This window comes from Canis lupus, chromosome 36, assembly GCF_003254725.2.
Source record: "Canis lupus dingo isolate Sandy chromosome 36, ASM325472v2, whole genome shotgun sequence".
Taxonomy (NCBI): domain Eukaryota; kingdom Metazoa; phylum Chordata; class Mammalia; order Carnivora; family Canidae; genus Canis; species Canis lupus.
In genome coordinates this window covers 17926742-17946333 of record NC_064278.1, presented here as the reverse complement: position 1 = coordinate 17946333, position 19592 = coordinate 17926742, and positions in this window count along the sequence as shown.

Genomic DNA, 19592 nt, shown 5'->3' with positions numbered 1-19592 from the left:
CTGCCAATACTCATTAGATTTAATTATGCTTTTGATTAATAATTTGGTGCAATAGACCCACAATACCATTTATATATTTAACTTAACTGTAGCTTTAATAGTATAACATGTCTATGCTCACTGTAAAGTATTTTCTCGTTGGTTTATTATTTCTTTTGAATTCTTTGACTTGATTTGCCTCTAAACTTTGCTCATTTCACAATAGAAAGAACCAACGAACACTCATGTGTAAATTAAACCTAAGGATAGCAGACTTAGGAGATATTCATGGGGTCAAAAGAACAATTCTCCCAGCAGATAGAGCTCATCGGAGGAGATCGTTCCAAGGAGAATGACTCCGCAAAACCAAGCATAGTGTTTTCCTCCAGTAACCACTACCGCTACCATCCATGATTTCAGAAGAAAAAAGCTATGGGTAGAGAGAGAAAGGGAGGCTCTCTCCAGGCCTAGCAACTAGAATGTCATAGGACAGGCAGGGAGTGAGGAAGCCCAAACTAGTCACAGGCCAGTCTTGGAGGCTGGTGGAAAGGAGGTTTCAATGCTAAAACTTGGTCTTCAAAGTAAAAAATGGACTTAGGAGCAGTCATGGAAAAACCTCAGGTCTGTTCTGTAGAAGACAGGAAATCAATACAGAGCAGAGGTTAACGAGAGAAAGAGAATTTGTGTACACATCCAAGAATAAAGACAACAAGGTATTGACAGTGAGTCTAGGTCAGGAAATAAAGGTCAAGAAGCTTTGGCCTTTGGGCTGGAGTTCGTGGCTACTTCCTTCTGACCCAAGCTCAGAGTGCCCTGAAATGCTAGCCCGTACCCTAAATATTACTACTCATGTCCGTCCCATCCCATTGAGTGCCTTGGAGGGACCTTGGGGTCAAGGATGGCTACATCATTTGTGGGTCCCAGTTCAAAATGAAAATGTTGTTGAAGATACTAAAATATAAAGCTTTTTCTTTTCTATGGCCTTGTTCTCTTGACTTGTTATGATGGGTTTTTTAATTTGTTATTTAATATCATTCTAAGGAAAGAAAAATTATAAATTTAAATTATTGCCATGGATTTTACTGCTCATCTTTGTATTGTGCAATTCTGCTTTTAAATACAAATATAAGAACATTTAGCTTGTATGTGGACTCTCTGAAATGACACAATTTAGATTTCCTAACTCATACATGCATATGTATTCCATTCTTACCAGAACAGCGAAGATGCTACACGAAACTTCCTCAATTCTTTATTTTACTCCTTGTTTAATACATGCACATTCTACCAATACATTTTGCCTTTAGCTGATGAGTATGGAAGGACTGAAAAGAAAATGAAAGAGAATTATGGGTTGGCCTAGCTTTTTCTTTCCTTCAGTGTCATCTTTTCCAGCATAAGTGGTTGGCTAATAAGTAGCATGGTCAAGAACGGATACTATAAAGTTCCTTGGGATTTCCTAGCACACCATTTCTTTCTTTCTATGTTGGAAGCAAGTTGTGGTTCAAATAGGAAAGACTGGCTTCTCAGGGATGTCAGCACCCCCATTTACTCCAGTCATAGATGTCATGCTCTCTTACCTTGTACTCTCATTTGAGTCTTGTGGAACTTCCGTGCATCACGTGTCCCCAGGAATTCTATGCTCATGGATCTTCGTGAATCCTATGTGTGAATGGACCATCAAGGAACAGTGGGCATACAAATGGAGCTATCTCCTCTGCTCACATACATGCTTCATTATCCCACTAGACTGCATTTACAAAATACAAAGTTTAAAGACAAAACTATGAAGAAACTCGAGATGACAACAGCAGAGCATCAAACCAAGCAGAGGATCTTTCTGAGTTGTGGGTCCTGGTCAGCTGCACAGGTGGTACATTCATTAAGCTGACCCTGCCTGGGGTACCTGCTCTTGTGCAACTAGGAAAGGATGCAGTGGTATCCCGAAATGTAGGGACTCACACTACTATGAAAAGAATGGTAGTAGACAAAGACCAAATATACAGGGACAGCAAGGCACCTACCTACACAGTGAGACAGAATTCCTGGTGAGTGTCCCTAGGCTTCCGTCCTGGGTGGGTCCACTCACCTGCCCGATGCTCCAGGACACTTGCTCAGTGCTCCCTCAGAAATTCTCTCCTGGTCCATGAGCCCCAGCACATCGTAGACCACGTAACGACAACCCTAGAAATGATTCTGACATGACTTAAACAGCCAGGAGACCACCTTCCTCCTCTTCCTTTTCCCTCTTCTCGTTTTCTCAACAAAGCCCACATTCTGCTGTCCCTTTCTACAATAATTGAATAGAGCTCAGGGGCCTGCAGGCAAGGCTTTAAAATTAGAAACCTGTTCATCTTCCTTAGTTGGTTGAGGGGAGGAGAAGACAGTGGGAAATACCTTCCATTCCTCCCCATGAATTTCTACTCCAAAGGCTGAGCGGGAGGTACTTTCTGCAAAATGGCATCTTGTATATGGGGAGATATTTTTGTCCTTAACTTATTTAACAGACAGAAGATTTGAAGCAGAGGAATTGTGACTTACTAAAATTAAAATCGCACTGATTCTCTGGAACAAATTCTATGATTATATACCCATTTTTATATAAATCAACCCAAAGCAAAAGCAGTGATCTGAGGTCCTTGGGCAACTTTTGACCAACGCCTTTTCCAGATCATTCTCTAAAGAATTAATTCAATATTCTCATTACTGAGTACCAGAATTTAGATATGAAAAATGCTCGTTGTACATATCTATACATTGATATGTAATATTATTTATATGAGAAAATGGCCTTATATATTATACATCTAGATATCTATATATGTAGATGATCTATATTTATCTATATATAGCTATATAAGAAAATGGTCTTATAGTATCATAAGCAATTTTGAGAGTTCAAAGAGCTTCTATGATTGGATAAGAAATCTCATGTAACCTGATTTAAGTTGCCAATTTCAATCAGTTTTCCTCTGTGACAGAGACAGTCACATAAACCGATCTAGTTTAGCTGATAGTAACAGTTCCAGAAATCCAACCCAGAGAGTGTTTTTTTTTTAATAAAAATGTATACAGGATTGGAATGTTGATAAGACATTTGCAAATGTATATAGAAATATGATAATTTATACTATTTTTTGATAAGACTCCTGGTTGGCATTAGTGATGTGTCATATGATTGCATTAATTGCAAAGAAGAAACTCAAAATGGCATAATTGTGCCTGATGTTCAAGTAATAGAAATGGAATTTAAAGTGTTGTTAGAAGATGGGAAATGTTACCGAGGTGAAAAGGTTTTAAAAACATGAATGCAAAACCAAACCATTAGCACATGTAACCCTTTCGAGGTATTATGAAGCGCGCAGCAATGCTCCTACAACACCTGCTGACCCCAGCAAGGATAAAAGACAAGTGGGAAGTGAGTGTCAGGCTCCAGGGTCATCTCTGAAAGTGCTTAGCTGGGGCGGTCGCACGTTGTAAGACTCTCACTCCATCAGGTCGTAAGTACCTAGGTTGATGGTTCTGGCCACTGGCTGTCTTAGTGTGAAATGCAGCATCATATAGTGGTCTGGAGCATGGACTCTGCACACCAAACTGCCTGAGTTCAAATCTTGGCCTTACTGCCAGCTAGCTCTGTGTCCTTGGGCCAATCACTCCGCCTCTCTGTGCTCTCGGTAGAGCTTGTAAAAGCAGAGTCATTCACTGTACTTTTTTTCAGCAAGTTATAAGACTGAATGAGTTCATATTTGTTGAACTCTTGAGACAGTGCCTAGCACATACTAAATAATCAGTGTTTTTCAGGTAAAAAAAATTTTAATTGATTATGAAATGTATACATGGTCTTGTCTTTATAGTCAACAGGAACTGTGGAAACTCATCCTCTGAGAAGTCTCCTTAGAGGGCACAGAATGAATCCCATTCAGTCACAGAGATTGTAGTGGAGATGGGAGTTGTACCCTGGCCCAGCACACCCTCTTCTTCATCCACAGCGTGGCTGACCAGGTAGGCCCAGGGAGCCATGTTTACAGCTCCGACCAGGGCTCACCAGAGATAAAATCTTAACTAAATCTGAGCAAAAGGATTCTCCCTCCAAGAAATTTGAAATGGGAGAACCAAAACATGGACTGGGCTAACTTTCTGGAGCTGAAGTGCAAAGTTATGTAGAACCCAAGAGGAGTGAACATCCTCACAAGACAAGACAAAGTCACGTACCAACATCCATTATGGGGCAATGCACACTAAGAGCCCCACCCCCGAATGTGGAAAGTCAGTCCATGAGATTCTCTTGTGTCCTTACACTACATCCCCTTCTCACTGAAGCTACCCGGAAGAGGTTATTGTGCCTGGCAACTCTGAGTGCTAGAACTCATGCTGGAAAATTATTACTGAGTATCTTCTGTTGTGCCCATCACTGGGTCAGATGCTGGGTGTGAGGAAGGACTGGAAGTACTTCCACTCATTGAAGTTCTTGAGGTGGTGTGCACTGCTGGGCGTTTCAATATGTCACCTCACTTAAGCTCCCCACTAACCATAGGACATTGGTCTTATTTCCCATGGGTGAGGACACTTATTTCTCGGGTAAAGACACTGAAGCTCAAGGAAACCAAACCAAGCTCTCGAGGGAGAGGCAGAGTTAGAATTTTATCTCAAATTTGTCAAACGCTACATCCCAAGCTCCTTCCAAAAACTTATTTAAAAGGTGTTCAAGGGTATGCACATGAAAATATGCACCTCATAGCTCTAGTTGACTGCAGTGAGCAGCATTATAACAACAAAGCCGCAGAGAGCCAGCCACTGCAGGCTTCTGTTCTAATTAACAAATTAAGGCCAGTAAATGTCAGGTCTTAGTCTTCGGTGCAGGGAGTTCCTTTTAGGGGTAAGAGAAAGAGTAAGTACAAAAGTGGGTTGACCTTGGGGGAGGAAATTGAGGAAATTCCTTCTCTAATGCTCAAAGTGAGAGGAAGGTAGCAGTTCATCTGGGCTCCATCTGGCAACTTTCCTATTGTCGGGAGGGCCCAGGGGAGGCTGCGTGTGGAGGTCATCTCTCCCTCCCCTCCTCTCCGTTGCTGTGACACCAGGTTAGGAACGCGTTTTTGCATCTCAGAGCAGCTATCTGATGCACTCTGAAAACTCTCTCCCAGCATTCTGCAAGCCAGAACAGCATTCGGAAATATTTTTAACCGATGTCCATGTAAATAGTTTATTCAGAAAGCTCAGCTCTTTGGCATAGGAATGTTAGAGAATTTATTTTCTAAGAATCGACACACACTATACTCTGTTCAACACCCACCTCCCTGTGCTGTTGGGTAATGGTTCCCCTAATGACTGCTTGGCTAGGTTGCGTAGATTCTTAGGCATTTTAGCTTATTAAAACAATATTCTTCCAGAACCGTTCTCGTAAAACTTCAAACGCAAATATGATTTAAAATTATCTCCTTCCTTTCCTAGCACAAAAATTGTATGGGGCAGGGGGAGTGCCAGACTCAGTTTCCTCTTTCTCCCCCTCTGAGATGCTAGTTCCTCAGGTGTGCTTGCAGGTGGGAGGGGAGGCGAATGTGCAAAAGAGAGAAGTCTCCTCCTTCAAGTCAGCCCCTAGTCTTCTACCTGGAAGGCCTCAACTGCTGTGCCCACCCATCGTCCTGGGGCTCGGGTGGATAGGTGGTAGCTTCCAGATGGCCCACTGGCAAGGGACCCATTCTCATGGAGCGAACTAGCGTGACCGCCCCTCACCGTATTTAGCTGCATCTACCAGCTGACTCTGGGCTGGGGAGACTCAAGCTGCATTTTTCTGTTGTGTGCATCTCCACGTCCCCCATGAAGCAGTGGTGCCGACAAAAGTATAACTACAATTTGTGGCAAATTCTCAGGCCCCTGGGCAAGTGAGGGACCCATTTTCTATACTCATCTGGGAACATGGCCAACAGTCACAAATTCTTTTTCCCCTCTGCTCTGGTATTATAGGGACAGATCAACAAACCTGCCACCCGAGTAGTCAGTCAACCAAAGAATGAAATGCCATCTCGTTCTTGTAGATACCTCCAATCTTTACAAGATTTTACTAAGGCTTTTTAGTGAGCCAGGGAAGGAAGTAGCTCTTCTTCTCCCACTGCCGTATAAGCAATGAAAGCCCCAAACATTTCTCTCTCCAGATGGTGTGACTCATTCTTTGTAAGCCCTGTGGGAGGTGACAAGCCCCACACAGGAGCAGTGCCCGTCCTCAGGATAAACAAGAGGAAATGCCCATTGATATCCTGTTAAAATGAATCAGTCACCAACATGCCCAGCACACACTCTTGTTTATGGTAAACAAAATAATTTTTATTTTTACAGTCTTAACCTCTTCATGAACTTTTTGTAGAACTTTGTTTTCATCACATGAAATCTTTTGCTCATGAGCAATTTTCTCTGATATTTCCTACATAAAGCCAACCCCTTGGGGATCTACTAGAGAAAGAAAGGAGAGGGGGAACAGAGTGTCTATTGTTTTGTGATGGTAGGTGGATAAACCATCACTCTACCATATTATCCCTTGACCAACACTAGTGTGCACCCACGCATGCAAGCACACATACACACACACACACACACACCTCTCAACTCAGGAGTGGGGGAAACTTTCTCCTGTAATACTCATCATCGTTTCTTTTATATAAAACATGGGATACGGGTCTTGGCACCAATCCTTAGGGGAGAACCAGGAAAACAAAAAAGGATGAGAAAGAGGAAAAGATGTGGAATTCCTTACAGTCAATATTTCGTTGTTTCATTTTATGAGAAAAATACAGGTTATTTTAAGATGTTATATGAGTTATTTGCTTTGAATCTGAATTCAAAAACATTATACAGTGCTATTAAAATAGTACAATGATTTGTTGGGTTTAAAAGTATTAAACATTAAGTCTTCAAACAATGAAATCTAATCAGTGAATCTATTAATAATACAAGAGGAAATGGTGGGGTATAGAATGAACTTTGGACAACTTACTGTTATTATTCTTTTTAAGACTGTTGTTCTTAGCCTGTTTGGGCTTCTATAACAAAGATACCATAGACTGGGTGGCTTATAAACAACAAACATTAATTTCTCACAGATCTGGAGGCTTAAAGTCCAAGATCATGGTGCCAACAGATCTGGTGTCTGTGAAGGCACACAGCCTGTTTCACAGATAGTGTCTTCTCTTTATGTCCTCAAATAGTAGAAGGGGGTAGAGGGCAGGGAATCTCTTTTACAAGAACATTAATCTCTTTCACAAGTGTGGAGCCCTCATGACCTTATCACCTCCCAAAGGCCCCACCTCATAATACCACGTTTAACATTAGGACTTCGACATGTGAATTTAGGGGAACACGAACATTCAAACTGTAGCAGCTGTTATTTGTCTTCCTCTTCTTTTCTTTCCTTTACTTTAAAAAATATTTGTTAATGGGTGGCACCCACTGTTATATTGTGGGGGGCACCGCCAATAAGGCTGGAGCCAAGGAAGCATCAGGGCCTATGGGAGGCTAATGAGACTCAAGAGGTCTGCAGGGCCAGAGGGGAAAGGTGGTCAGGAGGTTGCAGTCATACAAGGAAAGTAAGCAGATAAATAAAGATATAAACAGGTAACAGGAGCCAGCTTTTTCACAGTTTAAAAAGCTGCTAAAAATAAGGAAAGGGTAAGGACTAAATGGGCCCTATATTGGAATAGATATTATTGGTATGAATTCATAACTTTTAATATATTTACATAGTTCTAGAAATAGGTACAGATTGTATGTGTGTGTGTGTGTGTGTGTGTGTGTGTGTATAAACATATATCCATTTCTTAGCTCTGTCCACTGAGAGGGCTTAGATGCAAAGAGCACACCCAAGGTCCAGATCTTGGTTTCTAAATACCATTCTCCACTCACAGTAGTCAGGGCTCTTTGGAGAAATGGCTGAGGTGGGCAAATACCAGATGAACCTGGAACATCTTGCTGTTCCAGGAAGTAAGGAATTCTCCCAAAGTTAAGGGGACCTGTCAAAAATCACAAAGAAATCAGCTTGAAGGGGTTACCACTTGCCAAATACGGGGTAATTTAAGCATCAAAATAAATAATGATTGTAATGGATGTTAGAGATTAGGACCTATCTGGTAAAATGGAAATCCACGGATCTTCTGGTAAGAATAAATAAGCACATACATGAGGGGAAAAGGAAAGCACTGCCTTTCAGTAGAAAGACAACTAGCAAATGCAGAAGTAATGATGAAATTGGAAAAATCAAAATTTGGCAGCTGTTGTAATATATTTTATTCAGGCAAGAGTCAACCAAGGATGATAAAATAAGCTGACTGTTGAGGAATAGAATATTAACATGATTTTAAGGTAGTGCCCCATGAGACACTTGTTCATTACAAATAAAAATTAATAATAACTTACAGGGAAGAAACCTGGAAAACACCACCTTAGCCAGAGATTATAGTTAACATAGCCAATGGTGGGACATAATGATGTCATTTTCTTCCTACCATGATATACTGAGAAGGGCATGTCACTTTGATGACATTCCTACCAAACATGCATAACCTAAATCTAATCAAGAAGAAGTAACAGACAATCTCAAGCTCAAATTGAGGGACATTCTACAAAATAACTGAATGTTATAAGAATATCCCGGTCACAAAGGACAAGAAAAGACTAAGGAAACGTTCCAGAACTAGGAGACTAGAGAGATATGTGAAAAGATGTGGCACCTAACTGCAATATGTTATCCTGGATTAGATAATGAACCACAAAGAAAAATTTCTTTGTGCTATACAGACAATTATTGGAAACAACTGGTGAAATTGAAATGAGATCCTGGAAGTAGCTAGTAATCTTATATCAATATTAATTTCCTGATTTTGTTGGCTGTTCTTTGATTAGGTAGGAGAATGTCCTTGTCTTTTAGGAAATACATAAAATATTTAGGAGTTTTCAATTTACCTTCATTTGATCAGAGAGTAAAAAAAAGAAGAAGAAGGTGGAGAACATCTTGTGAAGAAGAGAAAGAAGGAGAAGGAGAAAAATATATTTATTAGGACAAGAATGATAAGAAGCAACCGTGGTAATGATCTTAACAACTGGAAACCTGGATAACGGTATACATAAGATGTGCTCTTCTTCCATCTTTTCTCTAAGTTTAGAATTATTTTGAAGTAGAAAGTTAAAAATGATCAAAGTAATCACTACAATTCATTTTACATTCATTCTTCCAGGGCAAAGGCTGCTGTATGCACCTGCTTTCCCTAGTCTGGCCCATTTCCAGGTACAGAAGAGAAAACCCAATGACTACTTGTTTGAATAACTGGTGATTAGACTTGTCTTATCTTCTTACTAAATTGTAAGCTACTAGAGGGCTTGAACCATGCCTTCTTTCTGGGAATTCCCTGGAGACCAGTTCCATGTTCCATGCATAATTGACGCCACCGGTTATTTGCAGAACTGAATGGAATTACATGGCCACTCAAATGTTATGATAATGATTAGGTTCTGACAAAGATCCCCTTTATGGGCCTGTGAAAACAACCACAGCACTTGAAACTAGTCTTCTCCTCCTGGGCCTATGAAAGCCAGGGTCCAGGTTAAGCAGCCCCGTTGTGAAGTTGCATTCTCTTGGAGCAGCATCTCACCCTCTACTGAGTCACCTTTGGCAGGCAGCCTTCCTCTTGGTCTGCGGTCATTACGCTAATGAAGTGCAGCTGGGGTTTCAAACAATGAACTTGCATTCAAGTGGCAGCCGCCCTTAAAAGAACAGTACCCTCACATACTGGAACAGCCCTCCCAGGCCAGAAACCGGCCCAGTGGTTTTACTTCTGGATGGGATGTGGACCCAAGGGGAGCCAGAAAATGGCAGCTGCAAGGCATGCTATTGAGAGAGAAAAATTCGGTTTAAAGTTAAGTGGAAACCCTGCCCAGAGCGAGGAGCAAGACTTGCCATGTCTTTCAAAAACCACTGCTGTATTAAAAAAATATATATATGTTTGCAAAGGAATCTGACACAGATTTCACCTCTGGACAGCTGTCTGGTTCATTTTGTCCTGATCAGATGCAGGGTGAGCTGGAAGCCAGGCTTCAGGGCTCTGAATCCACAGTGGCCCCCAGCAAGCAAGAAGATCCCCCAAAGAAAACCTCTGGGTGTCGGGCATTTTCCAAGCCTATTTCTCTGATGAGAAGAATTTTTTTTCTATGTAAGCCTGTATAGGTCGCTCATCCAATACAGAAATCAACATTTCCTAAGAAGACAGAAATACAATGGCTGGTAATAACCCACATCAACCGAGTGCTTACTCCCTGACAATTGCTACTCTAGGAGGTTGACGTGATTATCTCATTTAATCCTCCCAACTGCCCTGTGAGCTGGCTACCCAGCTGGCAGAGAAGGCACACGAGAAGCTTGACCAAGGCCACAGAGCTACCACACGGTGGGGCCACCACTCGAACCCAGAGACTCTGGCTACCAAGTCCATGATTCAGGCCAGGTATTTCAAAGTTGGGTATTTTTCCAAGGAAACCTTGAACTGGCACTTGAACACCGAGATGGTACTGTGTTAGGTGTATTGGAACGTGTTTTAATCGCACACCCACGCAAGCCCACACAGAGTGCCCTCAACACGGAGCATAACCAGCACCACCAAGGCTTACAGCAGTAGGAGAAGAACACGGGAGCATCGGCAGTGCTCACTTTGGCTGTTAGGGACCCTGGCCAGAAGCTGACACCTGTATTAAAAGTGGAGAATGTGACAAAGTTGAAGCCCTGCTGGCCCAAAGGGTTAAGAAAGCTTCTCAGGGGCAGCCTGGATGGCTCAGTGGTCTAGTGTGGCCTTCAGCCCAGGGCGTGTTCCTGGAAACCCAGGATCGAGTCCCACGTCGGGCTCCCTGCGTGGAGCCTGCTTCTCCCTCTGCCTGTGTCTCTGCCTCTCTCTCTCTCTCTCTCTCGTGAATAAATACATAAAATCTTTGAAAAAAAAAAAAGAAAAAGAAAAAGGAAAGGAAAAGAAAAAAAGAAAGCTTCTCAGGCTGGGAATGTGTCCTCAGTGTCTGGAGTTCTCATCTCGGATGCTGCCTCCTGCAGGAGGAGATTTTGTGGAAGCTCCCAGGCTGTTATCAGAGAGGTCAACCAGGTGGGAAGCGTAGTGATGGGCCTCACCGCACTTAGAAATGCAGCCTGGACACCAGCAACAACCCGGCTCGTGGAAGGGGGTACATGCTTGCACCCATTAGCAGGCACAGTGAGGACGGGCAGGACGGCGGATGCCCAGCTGAAGAGAACCAGGGGAGCATATTCGATATAAGACACAGGAAATGACACTCCAGCCAACATGAAAGAGCTACACAACGAGTCAGGAAGGAGAGCGATCAATGTTTCCAAGGCAATAACACTGGCTCATTATATCAAGTTTTCTGCTCTGCAAGTCATTAAATATACAAGTGAGGAAGGCGAAAAACACATTTTTATGAATCAAGCAATCATCAGCTTCTATGAAGCGGCTTTTCATAACCAGACTATGGGAGTAAGCTGTTGAGATGAGGACAGTCACACAAACAGAGGATGAAAATGGGCTGGCAGGGAATGTGTGCAGCCTGGCTCTGGGGGGCCCGGCCCGACAGCACCCCAGACCCCTGGACCTTACAAAAAAGAGCAATGTGATCATGTTGATGTAGAACTTATTGATTCTTCACAACACTGTTTTGTGGGATCACTCTGCTCCCATTAGAAGAATAGTAATAAAGAGCATTTGAAGAGTGCACACACGGACTGCATCACAGCCTCTGCATCGTGGCCTGCTCAGGTCGGACTCTTGCCAGGTTAGGGCTTTTCAACTGGGAGGCTGAGAAGTGGAAGCCAGGGAGACAGTTTCAATGAAATGGGTAGAGAATTTTTTTTTTAAGATTTTATTTATTTATTCATGAGAGACAGAGAGAGGCAGAGACACAAGCAGAAGGAGAAGCAGGCCCCACGCAGGGAGCCTGATGTGGGAATCGATCCCGGGTGTCCAGGATCAGGCCCTGGGCTGAAGGCAGCGCTAAACCGCTGAGCCACCTGGGCTGCCCCAAGAAATTTTTTTATTTTAAAGAGAAGAACCCTAAATAAGATTATGGGACATGATATATATCACCTGCAACTCGGAGAAACATAATTATTATCTTAGGATATATGGGTAATTGACAAACTGGGGGGGGGGGTAACTAAACACCTTAAAAGGAGACACATAAAAAATAAATAAATAACATAAAATAAAAGGAGAGACATTGCAATATGGGAATTTCAGAAACAGTTTCCAGACCTTGAGAGTATTTTAATTTTGGAATGGGTCACCCAGATATTCTTGTGATGCTTCTAGGAGGAAACATAAGGATAAGGATAGAGATCGATCTATCTACCTGCGACAGTTTAACGCAGTATTTATCAAGCTGAAGTCTATCAGGCCTAGTTCTAGAAGATCTTTAAAATTTTATATTTTCATTTTGGTAATCATCTAAAAAATTATTTTGTGACAGTCTGAGCATGGCTCAAGTTTGGGAGACAACAGCTGAAGTTCCTAAATTCTCCTCTCTCACTCTATTTTATATTGTTCTAGTATAAACTTTTCTTAGAGTAACCAATCACCACCTAACAGTAGAGTAGAGCACATATTCAGTGCTACGATTTGTTAAAGATGCAATCAAATGTTAAAATTGCAGAAGACAAGGAAGCATATTTACTTCCTATGAACTGGGTCATATGGTACTATGGCATCAGTCATTGAAAATGGTAGGGTGCAGGGGACGCCTGGGTGGCTCAGCGGTTGAGCATCTGCCTTTGGCTCAGGTCATGATCCCAGGGTTCTGGAATCAAGTTCTGCATAAGCCTCCTTGCAGGGAGCCAGCTTCTCCCATCTCTGCTTCTCTCTCTTTGTCTCATGAATGAATAAATAAATAAAATCTTAAAAAGAAAGAAAGAAGAAAGAAAGAAAGAAAGAAAGAAAGAAAGAAAGAAAGAAAGAAAGAAAGAAAGAAAATGGTACGGTGCAGGCCCCCTTAAAGAAAAAAACACACGATTCTTCAGAGGGAATATTGTAGCCCCTCAGGTACTTTCTTATTTGAAAAAGAGTGGAAATTTTACATATTTATTTGAGATAATTTATGTAGTCTCCATAGACAAGAGAAAAAAGTTGGTTCAAAAGAAAAGATTAACTATTCCTGCAAAATCTTAAGTAATTGAAGGGTTAAAGAATTTGATTTACTGTTTGTTTACCTCATATATTATTACCTTCAAGTAATGATGAGCATGTATTTATCTATAAACCACTAATTTGCTACTACTTTGCCCATGATGCCTCATTACTTCTCAGTATCTGATTGGGAGAGGCTGACCAGAATTTTAAGAGATGCAATGGAGCAGTGCAATGGGTTTGATGCTGTGGGAACTTCATTCTCTCTAAGGATGCTACCAATGTGTCGGCATCCCATGAAGCAGTGTGTTGTGGACGCCAACAAAGATAATCATTCAAGTACAAATTCATTCAAATGCTGACGATGATATTTTAAAACTCCTCACCACTTTAGAAATATGAGTGCCAAGGGTATACATTCCAGTTCAAACAACAACCATATCTTTCCCTTGTTTTTATCTCTCTTAACCCCACACACCTGGGTCCTGCATACCCCCAAATATAATGATGCAATTTACTAATTTAAAGGGATGTCATATGATATCACGAATGAAAAGCATTTCAAGTTAACAATACCTATCTTAAAAAATAAAAAGAGGGGGCTCCTGGGTGGCGCAGCCAGTTAGGTGGTGGGCTCTTGGTTTCAGCTTAGATAGTGATGATCTCAGGGTTGTGGGATCGAGCCCCCTGTCAGGATCTGAGCTCAATGTGGAATCTGCTTGGTATTCTCTCTCCCTCTCCCGCTCCGTCTGCCTCTGCCCCTCCTGCTTGTGTGCATGCTCTCTCCCTCTCTCTCCCAAATATATAATCTTTAAAAAAAATTAAAAATAAACAAATAAAAAGAGGTTCTTCACTATTGTGAACGTTCAAGAATTGTCAAAACAACAACAACAACAACAAAAAAACAACTAGAGGTTTTACAACTTTCCTACTTCATTTTCCTTATAAATAAAGAATTGAAGCCAGATACATTTCTGAAGTTTGAAATTGTTTTAACTGTTGTAGGCATTGCCTAGGACCCAAAAGGCGAGTTCTAATAGCAACAGGATGGGGTGCTTTGAGGAAGAAGTTCCACAAAAGGGACATGTTAGGCCTCTTCTGGGCAAAGATTCTGACAAATGTGTAGGATTACATGCAGATTTGAGAACTGAAGGAGATGTACATCCTCCAGCATCACACAGAGTCGTCACTGTATAAATTTCTGAGGCTATGTCCATTGGATTAGATAGACAGATGATAGATGATAGATGATAGATAGATATCATTTTGTTCAAAATTGTAATTTAAATGCTTTGTGATTTTAGAAATAAGAGAACCGAGTTTTCACCCGTAAGGTGAGTGATTCTTCAGACACATTTGGCACTGTCTGTAGGGTTATGGCTTCCAACTTGTTTAAGATCATTCCCAGAGTGAGGACTGATTTGCCACGGTTATGAAGCTTTCAAGATATAAACTATAAGAATGATAAACTACAGCAGTTGAAAATGTGCCTTCAGCCACTCACTTGCAGCTCCCATTTATGTCTCTGGGAAGAGAGAAATGAGGATCTGGGGAGCAAATCTGGCCCAGTCAGTAACAGTGTGGGTAACACATAAATATTAATGTTCATTGCAGTTAGTGTGGTATGCAGAAATATCAGAGTATAATTGTTAATTGCCAATACATTTCATTCATGTTACAGAGGAATAAGTGAAAACCATTTTACTGTAATTTTTAAACGATTCCATCGTAATAATTATAAAATATTCACTCCATTCCTTAGATTGTTAAAACTGCATTTTCTGAAAATGAAGCATTTATACTTCACCTTTATTGCCATTTGCTTTCTCTATAGATGTGTCTATGTATCTGTTATTCAGTTTAGTCAGTGAAATAGTCTCTGGTTGTGTCAATTTATTGGTGCTCCTACACTTAGCATTCCTTCTACATGATACAATGTTCAAATCATTAAAGGCAGGCATTACAGATTTCATGGTATTTTAGGAGTGATCATGTGTCAGGGGGAGAAGGAGGTCCCTGCTTTGCCCTGCCAAGCTACCTGTTGAATCCTTTTCTCTTTTGATTTATTATTATTCTCCTTGGATTATACATATTCCTTCTCAGATCACTTCTGTCCCATTTTAACAGCAACAAATATTTATCAAATGCCTATGTGTCAGACATCATGCTAAGCATTTTTAATGTATTACATCTTTTAATCCTAAATAAAACCCTATCAAGTCCTGATTTTTAGTTCTGTAGTAAACCTGTCTTTGCTTTCTCCTTTTTTCAAAACGGCACTACAATTTTTCTTTGAGTGACTTCCCCTGACCCTTTCCATATGGCTCTGAAAAAACCCATCCCTTCCCTTTCTCCCTGCCCAGGTGTAGACAGATGACTCAAGCCTGCCGTAAGTGACACCAGGATGGAAAACAGGGTGGAGTCATTTTAATATAAGAATGTTGTCCAAATGGCTGTTTGTTCTGCTGTTGCCAGGGTTCTAGTCTATACAAGGCCCGATTGTTCAGCTTTCCCTGCGATTCTGTGAGAGAATAAAGATCATTTCCATACATATCCCTTTTTGGCATAAGTGAGTCTGTTTCTGTGGCTTGCAACCAAAGAACTAAACTGATGTGTTCCCATTTTGCAGGTGGGTTAAAGGAACTGAAGTGCAGAGAGTTAAGTAACTTGCCCAAAGCAGCTGGGAGAGCCAGGACACACACCTGTGCCAGCCAGACTCCCAAACATAGGATCTTACCTCTTATGTTCTGCTGACTATTACAGCAAGGTGAGCCAGGGAAGAAGTTCCTGGAGCAGGACCAAAAGCCACACCTATTGCCTCTCCAGCTTTCTGAAACTCCGCATGTTTCTCTTGGATCAGGGACCCATTACTATGGGTCAAAACAGATATAGCAGAGCAAAATGATGTACTTATTTATTTTTTTTAAAGATTTTTTAAAATTTATATATTCATGATAGAGAGAGAGGCAGAGACACAGGCAGAGGGAGAAGCAGGCTCCATGCTAGGAGCCTGGCGCGGGACTCGATCCCGGACTCCAGGATCACTCCCTGGGCCAAAGGCAGGTGCTAAACCACCGAGCCACCCAGGGTTCCCAAAATGATGTATTTATTGACTTAATTACCCTTCAAACTATAACTTTACCATCGGCAACTAACCCCACCTCATCACTCATTAGACCAATCATTTTCTACATTTTCTGAAGATAGTATGATTTTTTTTTTTCTTTTTTTGGTAGGCTTTCAGGTCCCAGCCCTATGATGGATGGTGTATGAACAGGTCTCGACAGCTATCTTACCAGGTAAAGTGGCTCGACACGATGGAAAGCAGGTAAGATTTGGGGCCAGAAGACAGGCTCCTGGTTGCAGCTCCAACACTTCCTAGGTTTGTGACCCTGGGAAAGTCGGCCTCTATGGATCTCAGGTCCCTCATCTGTAGACGGGAACAAGTGATTGATTCTTCCTTTATAGGTTTAGGGTGAAGATTTAGTAAGATCTCGGACCTCTTAAATGAATTCTCTAGTGAATTATAAAGCCCCACAAACATTACCATCTTTACTTTGAGGATCTACTGTAGCATTCAAGGACCATTTCAAGAGCCTACTCTCTATGGTACAGAATCTTTCATTGGTGCTCAAGCCATCGTCTTCTTTCTCTTTCCCCATTTTTTTATAAGATGAATGGCAGAGTCTTTATCATAAAATACATGTTTTGAGTTTCCAATCCGTAGGTCTGAGGGTTTGGGTGACTTTACCCTGAATCTGTGCTCCCTGTGGCAACCCTGATTTCACTGAAGGAGATCTGACCTGCAGGGTTACGAGTGGGATGGAGAGGACAAGTCCGATGGGTCACAGGAGTGGTTCTGGTTCTCATTGGTCATGCTCATAAATCATTACCATTCAACTGGACATCAGCAGTCTCTCTAAAAAGAATCAGTGCTGCACACTCATTTCCCAGGGACACACAAGCCTGCATGGACCCTGCCCCAGCACCCACCTGCTCACTAGGGTGATGATGAGCTCTCGGGCGGTTCTCTGTGCCCCCCAGTGACCTCTTCTCCTGGTGACTGCTACATGTGAGTACCCTATCGTGGAGGCCTAATGCTTCTATCCCCTCCATTCCATTTTCTCCAACGCCATACAGAAGGTACCACCTTTCATTCATTCACTTACTCACTCACTCAGCACTGAGGGTCTACTCCATGCAAAGTGCTGGGTTTAAACCCTGGGAACATTTTTAAAAACATTATCAGAAATAAACAGTGCTATGAAGGAGCAAATAGCCCAGTAGGAGCTGGAAGACATAATCATAAATAACTTTAGTCAGTGTAACAGAGACCAAAAAGTATGTTAAATGGTGGCAAATAAGGGGGCCTGGGTGGCTCAGTTAGTTAAGTGCCCATCTTTGACTCAGGTCAGGATCCCGGGGTGCTGGGAACGAGCCCCAAGCTATTACAGGGGTAAAGGAATCGAGTGGCAAGGCAAGGGGGGAAGAGGAAGAGAGACAGGCAGGCCAGATGGCTGCGGCTTCGCCATGGTGAAAAGTAGCTTTTAAGAGTAAGGCTGTATAAGATTTAATATTGTGGCATTTAGGAATATAAACCTCCACTCATTGCTTCAGCTCTCTAGTAAACTTGACACACAGCGCGTCCTTCTCTGACTGCTCTGTGTGTTGGAAATTATGAAAAAGGGAGGTGGGGCTGAGCGCCACATCAGCTAAGAGAGGAAAGAGCCACAGAAGGTAAGACACGGAGTTTAAAATTTCAGTGAGAGCAGGAACTTGGAGCCAAAAGAGCCCATGAGTCTGTAATTCTCCAGAACTTTCTGGACAGAGGAATAGACATTGCCTTTCCCGTAGGATTGGTTTGACATCTCAAGGACAGGTGATTTCTTCTGTAATCTGGGCCCCCAAGCAGAACAGGAGGTTGTTGTAAGGAGAGACTCTATGAAACAGCTGGTGTGAGTGAACAGATCTTGGGAAGGATTTCATGGGACCAGGAAGAGAAAGAAGACAATCCGGGCAGAGGTAAAGGCTGAGGCCAGCTGTGGACAAGTGTGGGACATGTGCCAGCCACAGCCAGAGTAGCGGGAGAATAAACTAGAAGGCAGTTTGGACCGTTGGGATATAGAAGGTTATTTCATTCTTTGGTAGGCACCTGGGAGCCTACCTTTTACAAAGTATTTTAGCGCTTACGATCTGATTTGATTTTTATCACCTCTCTATTTAGAAGAGAAATACAAAATGTCATGATTCCCATTTTACAGATAAAGAAATTTAAAAACTGATGAACAAAGTTGTTCATGATCAGCACAATAACTGAAAAAAAATTTCACACCCCCCCCCCAATTTCCTAAATTCGAATTCAACAACCTTCTGGTGCTTCTAGTGCCCATAAATATCCTCTTTGAATAAACACATCCAGGAGCTCCAGGAGAGTCCCTGGGGAGTTGGGGGGGGGGGAGAGAGGGAGAATCAGGGGGCATGCTCTGGCTGATTTTCTTGGGAGCAATTCTGGAGAAGAATTTCTGATGAATAAAATTCTCCACCTCATTACACAAGTAACTAATCTAATCAGCCAGGCCAGCAAGTGGGCTAATTTCTGGTGTGTGTACGTCTCCCTCAGCCCACCCACTCTCCCAGATGCCCTTTCCTTCTTCCTGAGTATCAGCTGATTGTCAGCAGTTCATTCATTGAGCTGATACTCCCACCCAGGCTCGTGGAGTGTCAGGGAAACAGCCTTCTGGGGACAGGGATCTATCTTATCCCAAACCAAAACCTTTATCCTTCCTACAAACAAGGATGAGCGTGTTGTTCCGTCTGTCACACCGCCTGCAACCCAAGGCGGCCTTGCCGAGTAAATACTTGGTAAAGAGTTGTTAAAACGTCTGTTTTCCCGGCCCACCCACATCCACTCGTCTTCCAAGTTCTGTATATTCTGAGTCCCCATCATGAAGGACATCTCGCATGTTGATTTTCTGAAATTCCACCCCTGATTCTCCCTGCGACCTGCTGCTGCTTCCATTTTCTTACAGTTCAGTCCTGGTGGGATGACATTCTTGATCTAGAAAAAGCATTAGCTCCCCAGCCAAGAATCCTACTCCTAGGTATTTATCTTCCCACCCCCATCATCCCCAGGTGAGCATACATCCCCCAAAAGAGAAACTTCACAACTGCTTTGTTCACAATTGGCCATAAACTGGAAACAACTCAAATGGCCACGGACAGAAGCTCGAATAAACCAAATATGGTACATTTATTCTATTTAGGAATAAAAAAGAATGAACTACCAACACATGTAACAGCAGGAATGAATCTCAAAATAGTGTTATTTGGGGCAAAAGAAGCCAGACACAAGAGTACATAATGTGTGCTTCCATTTACGTGAAGTTTAAGAAAAAAAAACAAAGCTAATTTATGGTGATAGTAATCAGTACGATGGTTGCTCATGGAGTAGGATCAGCT